This window comes from Adiantum capillus-veneris, chromosome 25 (assembly GCF_014529385.1).
Source record: "Adiantum capillus-veneris isolate H3 chromosome 25, ASM1452938v2, whole genome shotgun sequence".
Lineage (NCBI taxonomy): Eukaryota > Viridiplantae > Streptophyta > Polypodiopsida > Polypodiales > Pteridaceae > Adiantum > Adiantum capillus-veneris.
The window spans coordinates 129,223,646-129,237,736 of NC_140955.1; positions in this window are offsets into that span (position 1 = coordinate 129,223,646).

A 14,091-nucleotide genomic window follows, 5' to 3' on the forward strand; every position below is an offset into this window, starting at 1 on the left:
TTAAGATGGAATTGTACTTTGGAGATAATAGAGAGAGGCATAGAGATGGTGTAAGTACATGGAGAGCTCATATGAGAGCTATGGGAGTAAGTGGGGAGGTTAATGGTGAAGAAGGTGAGAGAAACCATTGAAGGTGCAGGTTTGAGTGAGGGATTGAGAGAAATGTGTGTGTGTGTGTGTGTGTGTGTGTGTGTGTGTGTGTGTGTAGAAGTGTGGAAAGAGGTGAGAGAAGACTATGGGCTACTTGTGAGAAAAGTGGGCAGACTGGGGTCCACTCAAAAAATCATAGCTCACCGCTGGTAGCTCCAAAAATCATGAAAACCTTTGAGGTGATTATTCAGAGTGTGGGCTACATTTTCTCTATTGACCACTGCTCCAAATTCGGAGTGGAGATAGGTGCCAAAATTCTCACCAAAAAGCCTGTTTTTATGCCTGCAAAAGTCTTTTAGTGGCCCCCTGCTTTGTTGAATTTGTACAATGCATCCAAGAGTGAGCCCTTCCTTTGTCATATTATAATATAAAGCATCCAAGTTGCCCTTGACCCATGCATGGAGGAGGATTATTGGTGAATAAAGAAATATATACATGGTGGGACTAGTGTATGGACTATATATGGACTTTAGCTCAATGAGCACATGGTGTTAGAATAACGAGTAAAAATAATAATAAAAATATGGAGGAGTTATGGATATGGAAAGATATTGGAATCATATGATATGGTCCCTCCTTGAATTATTTTGGGTGAAAGAGGAAAAGGTATGTAAGTAAATAATATAATAAACGTAACCAATGAGTAGAAATCAATTTTTTGTTTTCACGAGGGTGAGGGTGAAAATGTGGGAGTGATTTGTATAAAGGAAAAATATGAGGTTAGAGGATGTACATATTGGCAAAAAATATAATTATGGTGTAAGAGGATGAAAGAAGGTGTACAGAGGTTTAATAAAACACACACCTAAGTAGAAATATTTAAATAAAATACCAAAATAATAATAAAAAATCCCTAGATTTAGGCCATATATACAATGAAATATTTACACACAAAGAGGCCATAATATACTTTTTTTTTTTAATTATTTTGGCTCAACTAGCCTAGTGACTAGCTAGCTGAGGGTTTTTAAGAAGATATGGGAAAAGCCCCCTAACTCACACACGCCTATTTACAGTGAAATGGTAGGGATAGCCATAGTGTTTGGGTGAATTTGGTAGGGTGAGGTAGCTTACTATGGCAATTATGGAAAGCCGAAAAACGGCTATCACTGCCATGGATGGTTTGGGACAAAGGTCCACAACTTGACCAACCTACTCACCATTTTTTAATGGAGGTTTTAGCCGAAGGTGGTTTGAAGTTCCACAACCTGTCCAAGCTAGCTCTAATGAATAGTCTTATCTCTAGTCTGATCATGTTGATGGTTTGGGGTAGATGTCCACCACTTTTCCAACCTACTATCCATTGTGTTATTTGGGTTTTAGCCCAAGGTGGTTTGAAGGTTCACCACCTGTCCAAGTTTGATCTATTGAAAGAAGCTTTCTATTTTGTTTGAAGATCAATGTGTGCATGGAATGTAGCTACTATGTTTACTACCATGAAATGTTGGCAGATACGCTGCGACGGACGTCAACACAGCGAGAACTCACCTAACAAGATTTGTCAGCTAAGGAGGAAGCTCGACCCGCATGCATGTGGAAGCAAGCATAGGGGTCAACCTACACTCGATCGACTCTTGACTAATTCCTACAGAGGTCTCTACCCAATGTCTAAGCTACAGCCTTCAAGAGTGCATAAGAAGAGGTTTCCTACAACGCTTCCAAGAGCCAAATACCCATCAAACAGTCTCGAAATGCCACTGAACTTGAAGGAGACCCTACTAGCACCAATAGGTCGCTCTCCCTAAGGTCCATGAACCTAAATCCCAACCCTAAACACCTGGTGCAAAATCAGGTAGGATGTCTGGTCGAAATTTGCAGGTCGTCGTTTTCAAAAACTAAAGTGCCTAATGTGTAGCTCTACTCAATGCGAACGCGTGGATATGATGAAATGCGAAAATGGAGAACCGTATTCTCAATGAATCACCAGATGATGCTCGTAGGTCGAGCTTGCAAAACCAGACCGTACACCTGCAATGTAGGTATCGGCGGGTAGCTCTTGTCGGGGGCAACACGCTGCACTTCTCTGCACTCGATTCCAACCACCGGTGCGCGCGTAGTGTCAAGATGAAACTATCACTCTCTCTCGTATACAGTACGCTCACTCACAGACAGACTTTTTAAAATGAAAAAGGTTTTTTCATTAAGGTCAAAAGTGGTATACATACCTTACAACCTCAAACCCTAATGTTCCAATTTAACCATCTACTCAATCTAAATGTCAAAAATGGGATACAATCTGGAAACTTCTGTAAGCCCCAATATTTACAAAGGTGAAATGTCAATTTTTCTCAATAAATGAATAATTACAAAAAATAATATTCCGCCGAGCAGTCATTTTCCGTAGGGTATGTCCAGCCGCTAACACTCCCCCCCCCCCCCCCCCTTGTTCATATCGTCCCCAACATGGCTGTTGAGCTGCTTCTTCAGTGTAGGCTTTCTCTCATCTTGAGAAGTGACTCATATCTCGCATGTTGAGCTAGTAGCGTCGGGCCGAATATGTCTGTGATGGTTGTGAAGAAGCCGGTGTAGAAGGCTTCTTCAAAGGCCTGGAGGTGATAAGATGGCAAAAGCATAATCCTTTGATACAATGCATGCATCACCTCGTGAGAAGGCTGACCAGACAGATCGTATGCACATCTGTATGTATCTTGAAAGAAGAAGATACTATCTATCACCTGGACTGGTTTGAATGTTTTGAAGACTGCCAAAAGTGTTTTACAAAGCTTTCTCATCATGATGCAAGAAAGGTCAGGCGAGCTAGTGAACAATTTGATGGCACTCGTTAGGGTTTTCACCATGTATTGCTCACTTATTCTCTCGCCTCCCTTCAAGCCTGGCAGCTTCGGGTAATTTAGCCAAGTAGGTTGGCTTCTCTACAGCATCTCGTGGGCTTTCCATGTCCTCATCCTTGGTAGAGGGCAAAAACAAAGGTTATCTTTGATCACTTTAGGTGCCTCTACTAGATGGATTAGATATTGAGGATACTTTGTCAGCCATGCCTTTCTCCACTTAGGCTGAGATTCCACTATCAACTTGACTCCTTCAGGTTTGGAGATATTTGCTTTGTAGAATGGCACTGTTGGCTCCTCTTTGATTCGTTTGTTGATCGTGGCAGCTTCATACTTTAGAAGAGGATATGGGAGGGATGGCTGTAGCCATTCACGCCGAAGGTTACTAGCATCTATCTTCTGAATAGTCATCGACTTAAACACCCTCTGATCCCACTTCAATGCTTCTCTGGCTGTGTCTTTGAGTGCCGCTTCTATGGCCTTTTGCAGCTTCTCTTCTTCTTCTTGTGTCAGATCTTGTGGCTCTTGTGAGGGTCCTACATGGATTTCCTCTTGCATGGTGGTGTCCACCAGATCTGACACATTCTCTATGTCAATACCCTCCATGGCTGCTGGCCCGGTGCTAAACTGCTGCTCTTCTGTTTTCTGCTGGCCTCTCAGTTCTTCTATCTTCTTCTGAAGTGGTTTCTTTTCTTCTTCCACTTGCTCTCCCATGTTTACTAGGAGGTCGTTTAGATCTGCATTTATCTTTTCCGCCTCCTCAAGCTTTCTCTTGATGGCTTCTAGCTCATTCTTCATGGCCTGATTTTCTTCTTCTAGGCGGCTTTGCATTACCAATGACCCCTCGTCCAACATCACCCTTTGCCGCTTCTCCAATGTTAACTCCTTTTGAAGCTCTTTCATTTGTTCTTCATATAAATCAGTCTCTCTGAAGTAGTGTGAGTCGAGCTAGCAGCTCTGACTCTGGTAGGAGATGCTCGTAGCCGTTGGATGGTTTGATCTTTGACTTTAATCTGACCTTTCAGCTCTATTACCTCATCCTGGCTCGCCTCATGCTCAATCTCTGCCTTTTCCTTGCATTCCTCAGTGTTTCCACTTCTTTGGACTCTTCAGCAAGTTGTAGAGTCAGGTTGTCCCTTTCTCTCTCTGCATCAGTCAATGACTTGTTGATTTTCCTGTATTCTTCTTTAGCTCTTTGAAGTCTTTGATATGATGTCTGATTTTCTCGTTCCATCTCCTGGCATCTCTGTAAATGCCGTGGCCAGACTGGCTTGCAGCTCTGTTTGTTTCTCTATATGGTCTTGGCTTTGTTTTTGTAGTGTGTCTACTTCAGCCTTGATCTGAACTTCAGAGGTTTTCAGTTTAGCAATCTCACTCTCTGAGGCATATGATTTTGCTCTGAGCCCGGTTAGCTTGTACATCACCACATCCCAGTCATTGGTAGTTGGCTGTAGGTCCACTGTATCAGTGGCCATCTCTTTCAGTTCTACTAACCCCACAGGCTTTGCATCTGTTCCTTGGGCCTTGTGCTTGCCAGCTCAAATGCTACCGTATCTGCCTCTTCTCTAGAGTAACCCGCAGCTAGTAGATCAAGGAATATTTTAAAATTCTTTTCTTATGGATCTAACTTCTCCTCTTTTGGTTCAGCTTCTTCTTTCTGCTCTTGCTCTTGGCTCTTTTCTTGCTTAGAATATTCTTGTTCATCCTCCTTTTGTTGGGTTGGTGGAGGGCTAAGAGGAGGTGGTGATGGCGGTGGGCTGGACTCCCTGCTTGACGGTGGAGTTGCTGGCTTTTTCTTGAAATCCCTGTCCGCCTTGGTTTTTCTCTCCCTTTCTTGGCCTTCCTTCTCTTCTAGCAGCTGTCGTCGTACTTCATCCACTTCTTCTTTTGTGAAAGGGACATTATGGATATTTTCTATCGTAGCATCCAAAATCTAAAAAAAAATTATGTAGTCTTCAAACCGATCTTTGTTCACCCTTCGGGATGATCCCGACATGGCTTCTAGTGAGGGCTTCCACAACTCGCTCAAATCTCCTTTCAGTGCTCTCTCAGCTCTGAAGCTTTCCATCAATCTTTCGAGCCGTGCCGCTTTTTGTGATTTGGTTTCTTTGATCAGCACTTGTACACTTTCCTTCTTTCCTTTCTTCGACTCTGACGGCTCTTCTAGCACGGTTTCTAACCGGCACTTTAAACGTGTGGCAACTCAGGGTGCTTTTGGAGGTTCTTCTTCTTTATCTTCTTTGAGCTTTATCCAGTCATTCTGTGATGGAGGGCTAGGCCAGTTTCCCTTGGCATGTAGTTCTCCATAGACCACTTTTGTTATCAGCTCACTCGGCATAATGTAGGTGGGATTTTTGTTGCCCATCTTTACCAGGTTGTCATGGATATAAGCAACATAATTTATCACCTTTGGCTTGCTCTTCTGCATTGCCCAAGTGAAGGTGGTAGCAATGGCTCCAGGCGGCATTATGTGCTTTTGTGGACACTTTGTACACATGTGGAAGTACTGGTTGTAGAGTTGGCTCATGACAGCCACTTTAGGGTTTGCAATATCTTCAAAAGTGTAGTTGTTCTTCTTTTTGGAGTACAACTTGACTTCGTCTCTTCTCTTGGTCACACTATCTCCTTTGTTGGAGATGTCTAGTGCGGTTGCCACCACCGTCTCTATGATGATAATCATAGTGTCTGGCTTGCCCTGCAGATCAGTGACTCTGGCCACTCCATCTTCTTTGATAGTGGTCACAAATTCCCACACTCTTTTGATGTCGATTCCTATTAGCAAAGCTTCAAAGTAGTTATGGAGATCTATCTTCTCTAGGTAATATCCCATCTTGCTTCGGACAAACTCATTGAGCTCACGTGGTATCATGGGTAGCTCTACTGCATTTCCTGCAGGATCTTTGAACACGCCTTGGTAGATCTTCAAGTCATTGGACTCTAACAAATCATCCTGAATCCATGTGCTGGTTGGCTTGAGGGTTCCTTATGGGATGACAAATGGATCTACTTCTTCTAAATAGTTTTTTATTGTCATTCTCTTCTTCTTTGCCGGTGATTTTGCGGCTGCCATAGATCCTGTTGCACTCAGTAGTCCGAAGTTAGCGTTTTTTTCATATTAGCTGAGAAACTGAGTTCTAACTATCCAAATGACTTGAAAATTGAAAATAAAACTTAAAAGGAACTAGGCAAACTGTGCATGTGCTCACAGTATCATTCTGGCCAAAATTCATCATTTAGACATCCTACACGTAGGATGTCTATTTCATCAGTTTTTGGTGAAACTTGGCATGCTGATGGTCCTTGGCCTATGCAACATGGCTATGTGATTGGAATTGGGTTTGGACATCAAAAAGTGCATTTTTGGGCAGATTCAGGCTTTAGGCTCACAAATTGGTAGGATGTCCTCAGCAGGTGGCAAATGATAATCAAATGGGTTGAAAGTTGATATATGAGCTTCTTGCACCATGGTAATGGGTCAGTTCTTGCACAGTAGATCAAAATCATGCTAGAGACATCCTACGCGTAGGATGTCTTTTTCATCAAAATAGCTTGGAATTGGTTCTGTAGGTAGCTCTTGGCATGTGGATCATGGCCCTGCTCTTGGATTTTGATTTGGATAAGAATTGGTGTTGGTAAGAGCATGTGTAGTGTTTTTGGGCTCAAAGAGTGCATCTTGGAGGTGTTGGGGGCCAAATGTGATGAGAATGGCTTGAAACTTGATATATGAGCTCATGAAAGGGTCATAAAGATATGTGGAACTGAAAAATACAAGCTGGGGGCCAAAAATGTCATTTAGACATCCTACGCGTAGGATGTCTATTTCATCATTTTTCACATGTGACCACACAAATAGCTTGGCAATGTGCTTATGAGTGTATTGTGCAAGTTTCATTTGATTTGGACAAGTTTTGGTAGGTCTATGGCCCATTATTGCTTCTATGCCCAGACTTTGTGTTTTTTGGTGCACATGAGGTCAATTTTTGTCCAAATGTGATGAAACTTGGTGGCTAGCTTGTACAGGCTATTCAGAAACAGTGTGTAATGAGAGATGTTGGGGTTGGTGCCCAGAATTAGCCTTGAGACATTCTACGTGTAGGATGTCATCTGATGAAATTTTCATTAGAAGTACTACTGGTGCCTGCCCTATGCCCCCCTGAGTCCCTTTTAAGCATTATTTCAACAAAGAAGAAACTCTCTGTGTGGATTTCAGAGCCTCCAAGCCATTTTTTGACTTTTGGAGTGCTTTTCGGCAATGAATTTCTTGATGTTGGTCTCCATAGCTTCACAGTCCCTAGGGGATCCTTGCCATATGGTTTTTGTCGACTTTGGCTTCACCGGAGCTCTGTTTGGAAATTTGTCGCTCTGGAAATACCCATGGTTGCGTTTTCATGTCTTCAATGACTTGTGGTGGTCTACCACCATAGGATTTGATTGTTGATGGTCTAGGAAAGCCGCTCGTGAATTTTGGTGGCAAACAGACATGCGGTTTGGCCGCGAGAGCTATTTGACACTTTGTGTGTCTGATGCCGTTTTTGAATTTTAGTGCTTCTTCAGGTCACCGTATGGCCATGTGGGCTATATAGACTTGTCGAGCATGTCAAGATGCTCCTACCCATGAGTTTTGGTAGCATTTGGGCGCCTTTCCGCCTATTTCCTATTTGGTGGCCTCTTGTGGGGATCTAAGAATTAGGGTTTTTTCCGATGGTTTTCTACTGCCTTTGGTCATCCAAAAGTGGTATCCTATGCTAGGGTAAGCCGCCGGTGAAGTTTCATTGCTTTTGGGTTAGCCGTTAGCTGGTCACTTCTACCTGTAGGTCTCTACCGCTCGCTTTTTGTGTGAACCCTACGCTAGTTTTCGCGACGAAACAACAAACATGCGCGAAAAGCTCAAGGTGGTGAGCCTACCTCTCATGTCTGGAGCCTGTTGGATAGTCGTGCGCGTCGTAGAAGCTTTTGGAAATCCCGTTCGCTGTAGGTGGCAGGAGCTCTTCTCTCAAAAGGCAATAGTGAAAATGAGCTTAAAATGAAGTGAAAATTTCTCATAATGGGGGTCCCTGAACCACTTTCCATGAAATTTGACATGTGCTCCCAACTTCTTGCGAGATGCAATTTAGGCTCAAAAATTTCTTGATTTGGACTCCATTTGCCCAGTTTACGAGAAATTTGACGTTTCAGTTTAAATCCGGCCAAAACACGCTTTTCACTCCATTCACATAATTGCACCCCCATTGTACCATAGGTTGTCCTATAGTCACTGATCATCCCCATATTTTTTGTTTTTTATTACAAACATTTTTCACCTGCTTTTTGTATTTTTGAAGTTTTTCTGCCGATAATTAGAAAAATTAAAAGAAAAATAGAAAATCAAACCCAAAAAATCCCTAAAAATCATAATAAATCAAAAGCATCACCGCAAAACACTATATACAGTCACATGTAGTTTTTATGGCCAGATTTCTCCGTCTTTTCAATATTTTGTCCGAAAAATGGCTATTTTTACTTATATATACACACCTACGGGCTTGATTCGGCATTGGGCCCCATATACTTGTCTATTCATGTTGTATAAGGGCATATGTACTTGGGTTAGTTCAGAAATTTTTTCAATCAAACGACAACCCTTTAAAATAGTCAAAAACATGCCCATTTTTGCTCTTTTTTCCATTGGGTCCGCATTTGAGAATGCCTCCCCCCCTCCTAGCCGGAGTCCTCCCGGATGACAAGGTATCGTCTCAGTGTATGTGCCATGCTTGGGTAAAAGAAAATCGTGCTAATGCTTGGCCATGTAATGTGGCCCTACATGATGCATACTCGGTCAATGCATGGAAAAAATTAATGATGTGCAAGAGGAGGGTATAAGCAAGATGCTTATTGGCATTCTTCGTCGAGGTTTCCTGTTTGTTGTTGATTTGGTTGGCAGATTTTCTTTACAAGTAAAATTTGTAACTCTACCGCTCTCTATTTGATTGTATTTCTTGCAAAAGTTGCTTGGTTTGCCTCTATTGTCGATATGGCCATGGTCGTCTCGTTGGAGAGAATTTCGTGGCGGAATTGGCCATATACTTTGTCTCTTTTGCTTTCCATTTGTAGCTTGGCTTTGGAGGTTTTTGTGGGTTTATTGCTACTTCCGCGGTTGTCATTGTTTTGCTGCTGATTGGCAACCACATAGATCTGTTTGTTGGTTTCATATGTTATGTGTGCCTGTATGCCGATGTTGCTTGTACTGAAGGGAGTTCCCGTTGCTTTGGTTTCGGGATCCAAATGCGAGTCGCACTTAAGTTGTTTCCGAGCATTTTCTTTGGGATCCATATCTGTTTTATTCCCTTGGTTTTTGGTTGAATTGTCTGCTTCGGTTGATTTCTTCTGTTGTATTGTGGTTGTCTGCCATGTCACCTCTATCCTTCTGCATCCATACTTGTCTTTCACCGGTTGCTAACCTTGATCGTTTCATCATGGTCGGTGTTGTTTTATGTTTGTATTGAACATGGTTGGCAGTTCCATGTTTGTTCGTCATGAGTATCGTGTGGTTCTTTAGTGACACCCATCCTTTTGGTTCTTTCCCCAGTGATTGTGTTGCTGCCATCTGGTTTTTCCGTGGTTGTTTGCTGAGCAAAGTCTATCACCTGTTGTTCTTGTGCATGCTGAATTTCGACTGCATCCGCATTCCAATCTATCTGCACATTATACTCTTTTTGCCAAGGTTGTCCCAACCATGGGGTGTTGTATGCTTTCATCCTCAACCACATAAAACTTGTCTGGGTAAATATATTGATGTATTTGTACATGCAATATAGTCCAGCCCAATGTTTTTAACGAATGTGATGTACTACTTTCCAGCACTTGTGGAGTAGGATGTAGTTGATCTTTGGGCGTGAGATGTTTCTATAATCTGTAAGAGATTAGATTTGATTGAGCTCCAGAATTAAGCAATGCCGTCGATTGAACTTGATTGCAATTAGTGGCTCCACTTTGTCTTCATCAAAATTTGTTAGTCGAATGGCATTGATTCGCAACAGTGATCCACATTGTTGTTGTTGTCATAGAAGCCGTCTTTTTGCAATGCGTTATTTTGCTTCTGCTTGGGCTTCTTCTCGTACCCTCTATTTCTCCTTCATCCATTGTTTCTCTTGATGGATTTGTTGCAGCATATCCTGTGTTAGTGGTAAATGATATTTCTTTAATCGACCCACTAATCCAATTTGGCATTTCTTCACCTGCTAATGTAGCAAGCTTGACAGCTCCACTTTGTGATAAGTCACTAATCACAAAGGGTCCCATCCCTTGATTTTTAAGTTTCTTGGCATGTTGTTTCAAGGTATTGACGGACGCAAAGCCGACCCCGAACCCCGACGGCCTCTAAAACGACGGGGGCCGAATGGCGCGCCTTGAACCTGCCACGGTAAAGTGAACAGGGGGCACCACCTAGATTTGAGTGGCTAGGACGCAAACCACGATGATATGAACACCGCAAACTTACAGACCGAGAGAGAGAGAGAGAGAGAGAAGTTTGCAAATGATGAAAACCCTCAGGGGTGTGAGGGTGAATTATTTCTGCAATATTTACAAAGTGGCATGCCGTGGTGGTAGAGAGGTAGAGGAAGAAGGTGGTGCAACCTACTTGGTGTGTTCTCTAAGACGACTCAACCACTACAACATAACATGAAGATATCGACGCATCATATATCGACGGCAATGCCTTTCCACGCATATATCGACGGAATTAGAAGACGTCGATATACGCGCCGATATCCGCGTCGCAATGAATGTCGTTATACGCGTGGGAAGGCTTTATTTTCCACGGTTATATCGACGCACTCACCCACGGTTATATCGACGCTCATTGCGACGCCAAAAAATTTGGGGAAAAAAAGAGAAACCTGTGCGCGTAGGGGCCATTTTTGCCTGCTCAAATCGTGACCGAAACCTGTTGCGTAGGTATTATGTCACTCTCCCCCCCCAACCCCTCTCTCTCTCTCTCTACATCTTGTGTGTGTGCATGTGTGTGGAAAAATAAATTATTATGGAATCCTAAACTGCTGGGTGTGGACTAAACGGCTAAAACAGCTAACTGGGATAGGTAGATCATAGGAGATCCAACATCTGTCGTTGGCGGATCTCATCAATCGAGCCAAAGTGACCTGGATCGTCTGATGAAGCCTATGAATTCATTTGACCAGCTCAAAATACATTCGAAGCTCAACTCTCACCTTTACACATGAAAGTCCTCTAGGGAGCAACAACAACGCCATCATTGCTCTTAGAGACAAGCTTCCTCCTCAAAAAAGGTTGGGCGGGGGCATATAATAAGACGTAGGTCAAACGGATAGAAGAAATGCCCAAAATAAAAGCCGGTTTTGAAGTTTGATTGGGTTTTTCTACGAAAAAACGTAAATGGACTTTATAAACGGCTTTACGTCGTAGCTCAAATCCGGTTGCGTTTTTCTATGGAAAAAGACAAACAGACTTCAAAAATGGCTTCTATGCCTACCGAAACCATCCGTAGTCCATTAGGTAGTCTTAAGGCAATGTCAAGAGCGTGTATGGAAAGCCGTAGGTCAAACGGATAGAAGAAACGTCAAATACACAAGCCGTAGGTCAAATTCGGGTGCGTTCTTCTACGGAAAAACACAAACGGTCTTCGAAAACTAATTCTATGCCTACCGAAACCATCCATAGTCCATTAGGTAGTCTTTAAGAAATGTCAAGAGAGCGTATGGCAAGCCGTAGGTCAAACGGATAGAAGAAACGCCAAATACACAAGCAGTAAGTCAAATCCGATTGCATTTTTCTACGAAAAAATGCAAACGGACTTCGCAAACTGATTCTATGCCTACCGAAACCATCCATAGTCCATTAAGTAGTCTTAAGGCAATGTCAAGACCGTGTATGGCAAGCCGTACGTTAAACAGATAGAAGAAACGTCAAATACACAAGCCGTAGGTCAAATCCGATTGTGTTTTTCTACGAAAAAACACAAACAGACTTCGGAAATGGCTTCTATGCCTACTGAAACCATCCGTAGACAATTAGGTAGTCTTTAGGCAATGTCAAGAGCACGTATGGCAAGCCGTAGGTCAAACGGATAGAAGAAACTCCAAATACACAAGCCGTAGGTCAAATCCGGTTGCGTTTTTCTACGGAAAAACGTATATGGACTTCGAAAATGGCTTCTATGCCTACCGAAACCATCCGTAGTTCATTAAGTAGTCTGAAAGCAATTTCAAGAGCGCTTATGGAAATCCGTAAGTCAAACGGATAGAAGAAACGCCAAATACACAAGACGTACGTCAAATCCGCTTGCGTTTTTCTACGGAAAAACGCAAACGGACTTCGGAAATGGCTTCTATGACTACCGAATCCATCCGTAGTTCATTTAGTCATCAAGCAATATCAAGAGCACATATGGCAAGCCGTAGGTCAAACGGATAGAAGAAACGCCAAATACACAAGCCGTAGGTCAAATCCGGTTGCGTTTTTCAACGGAAAAACGCAAACGGACTTCGGCAATGGCTTCTATGCCTATCTAAACCATCCGTAGTTCATTTAGTAGTCTTAAATCAATATCAAGAGTTTGTATGGCAAGTTGTAGGTCAATGGATTTGAATTAACGCCAAATACACAAGTCGTAGGTCAAATCCGGTTGCGTTTCTCTACAGAAAAATGCAAATGGATTTCGGAAATGACTTCTATGCCTACTCAAACTATCCGTAGTCCATTAGGTAGTCTTAAAGCAATGTCAAGAGCGTGTATGACAAGCTGTAGGTCAAACGGATAGAAGAAATGCCAAATACACAAGCCGTAGATCAAATTCGATTGCGTTTTTCTACGCAAAAACGTAGACGGACTTCGAAAATTGATTCTACACCTACCGAAACTATCCGTAGTCCATTAGGTAGTCTTAAAGAAATTTCAAGAGCGCGTATGGCAAGCCATAGGTGAAACGGATAGAAGAAACGCCAAATACACAAGCCGTATGTCAAATCCGATTGCGTTTTTCGACGAAAAAACGCAAACGTACTTTGGAAATGGCTTCTATGCCTACTGAAACCATCCGTAGATGATTAAGTAGTCTTTAGGCAATGTCAAGAGCGCGTATGACAAGCCGTAGGTCAAACGGATAGAAGAAACGCCAAATACACAAGCCATAGGTCAAATCCGATTACGTTTTTCTATGGAAAAACGCAGACAGACTTCGAAAACTGATTCTACGCATACCGAAACCATCCGTAGTCTTAAAGCAATGTCAGGAGCGCGTATGGAAAGCTGTAGGTCAAAGGGATAGAAGAAACGCCAAATACACAAGCCGTAGGTCAAATCTGGTTACGTTTTTATATGAAAAAACGCAAACGGACTTCGGAAATGGCTTCTATGCCTATCGAAACCATCCAGAGACGATTTGGTAGTGTTTAGGCAATGTCAAGAGCATGTATGGCAAGCGATAGGTCGAACGGATAGAAGAAACGCCAAATACACAAGCCGTAGGTCAAATCCGATTGCGTTTTTCTAGAGAAAAACGCAGACGGACTTTGGAAAATGATTCTACGCCTATCGAAACCATCCGTAGTCCATTAGGTAGTCTTAAAGCAATGTCAAGAATGTGTATGGAAAGCTGTAGGTCAAAGGGATAGAAGAAACGCCAAATACACAAGCCGTAGGTCAAATCCGGTTATGTTTTTCTACGAAAAAATGCAAACGGACTTCGGAAATGGCTTCTATGCCTACTAAAACCATCCGTAGACAATTAGGTAGTCTTTAGGCAATGTCAAGAGTGCATATGACAAGCCGTAGGTCAAACGGATAGAAGAAACGCCAAATACACAAGACGTAGGTCAAATCCGATTGCGTTTTCCTATGGAAAAACACAGACGGACTTCGGAAACTGATTCTACGCCTATCGAAACCATCGGTAGTCCATTAGGTAGTCTTAAACCAATGTCAAGAGCGCGTATGGAAAGCCGTAGGTCAAACGGATAGAAGAAACGCCAAATACACAAGCTGTAGGTTAAATCCGATTGCGTTTTTCTACGAAAAAACGCAGACGGAGTTTGAAAACTGATTCTACGCCTATCGAAACTATCCTCAGTCCATTAGGTAGTCTTAAAGCAATGTTAGGAGCGTGTATGGCAAGCCGTAGGTCAAACAGATAGAAGAA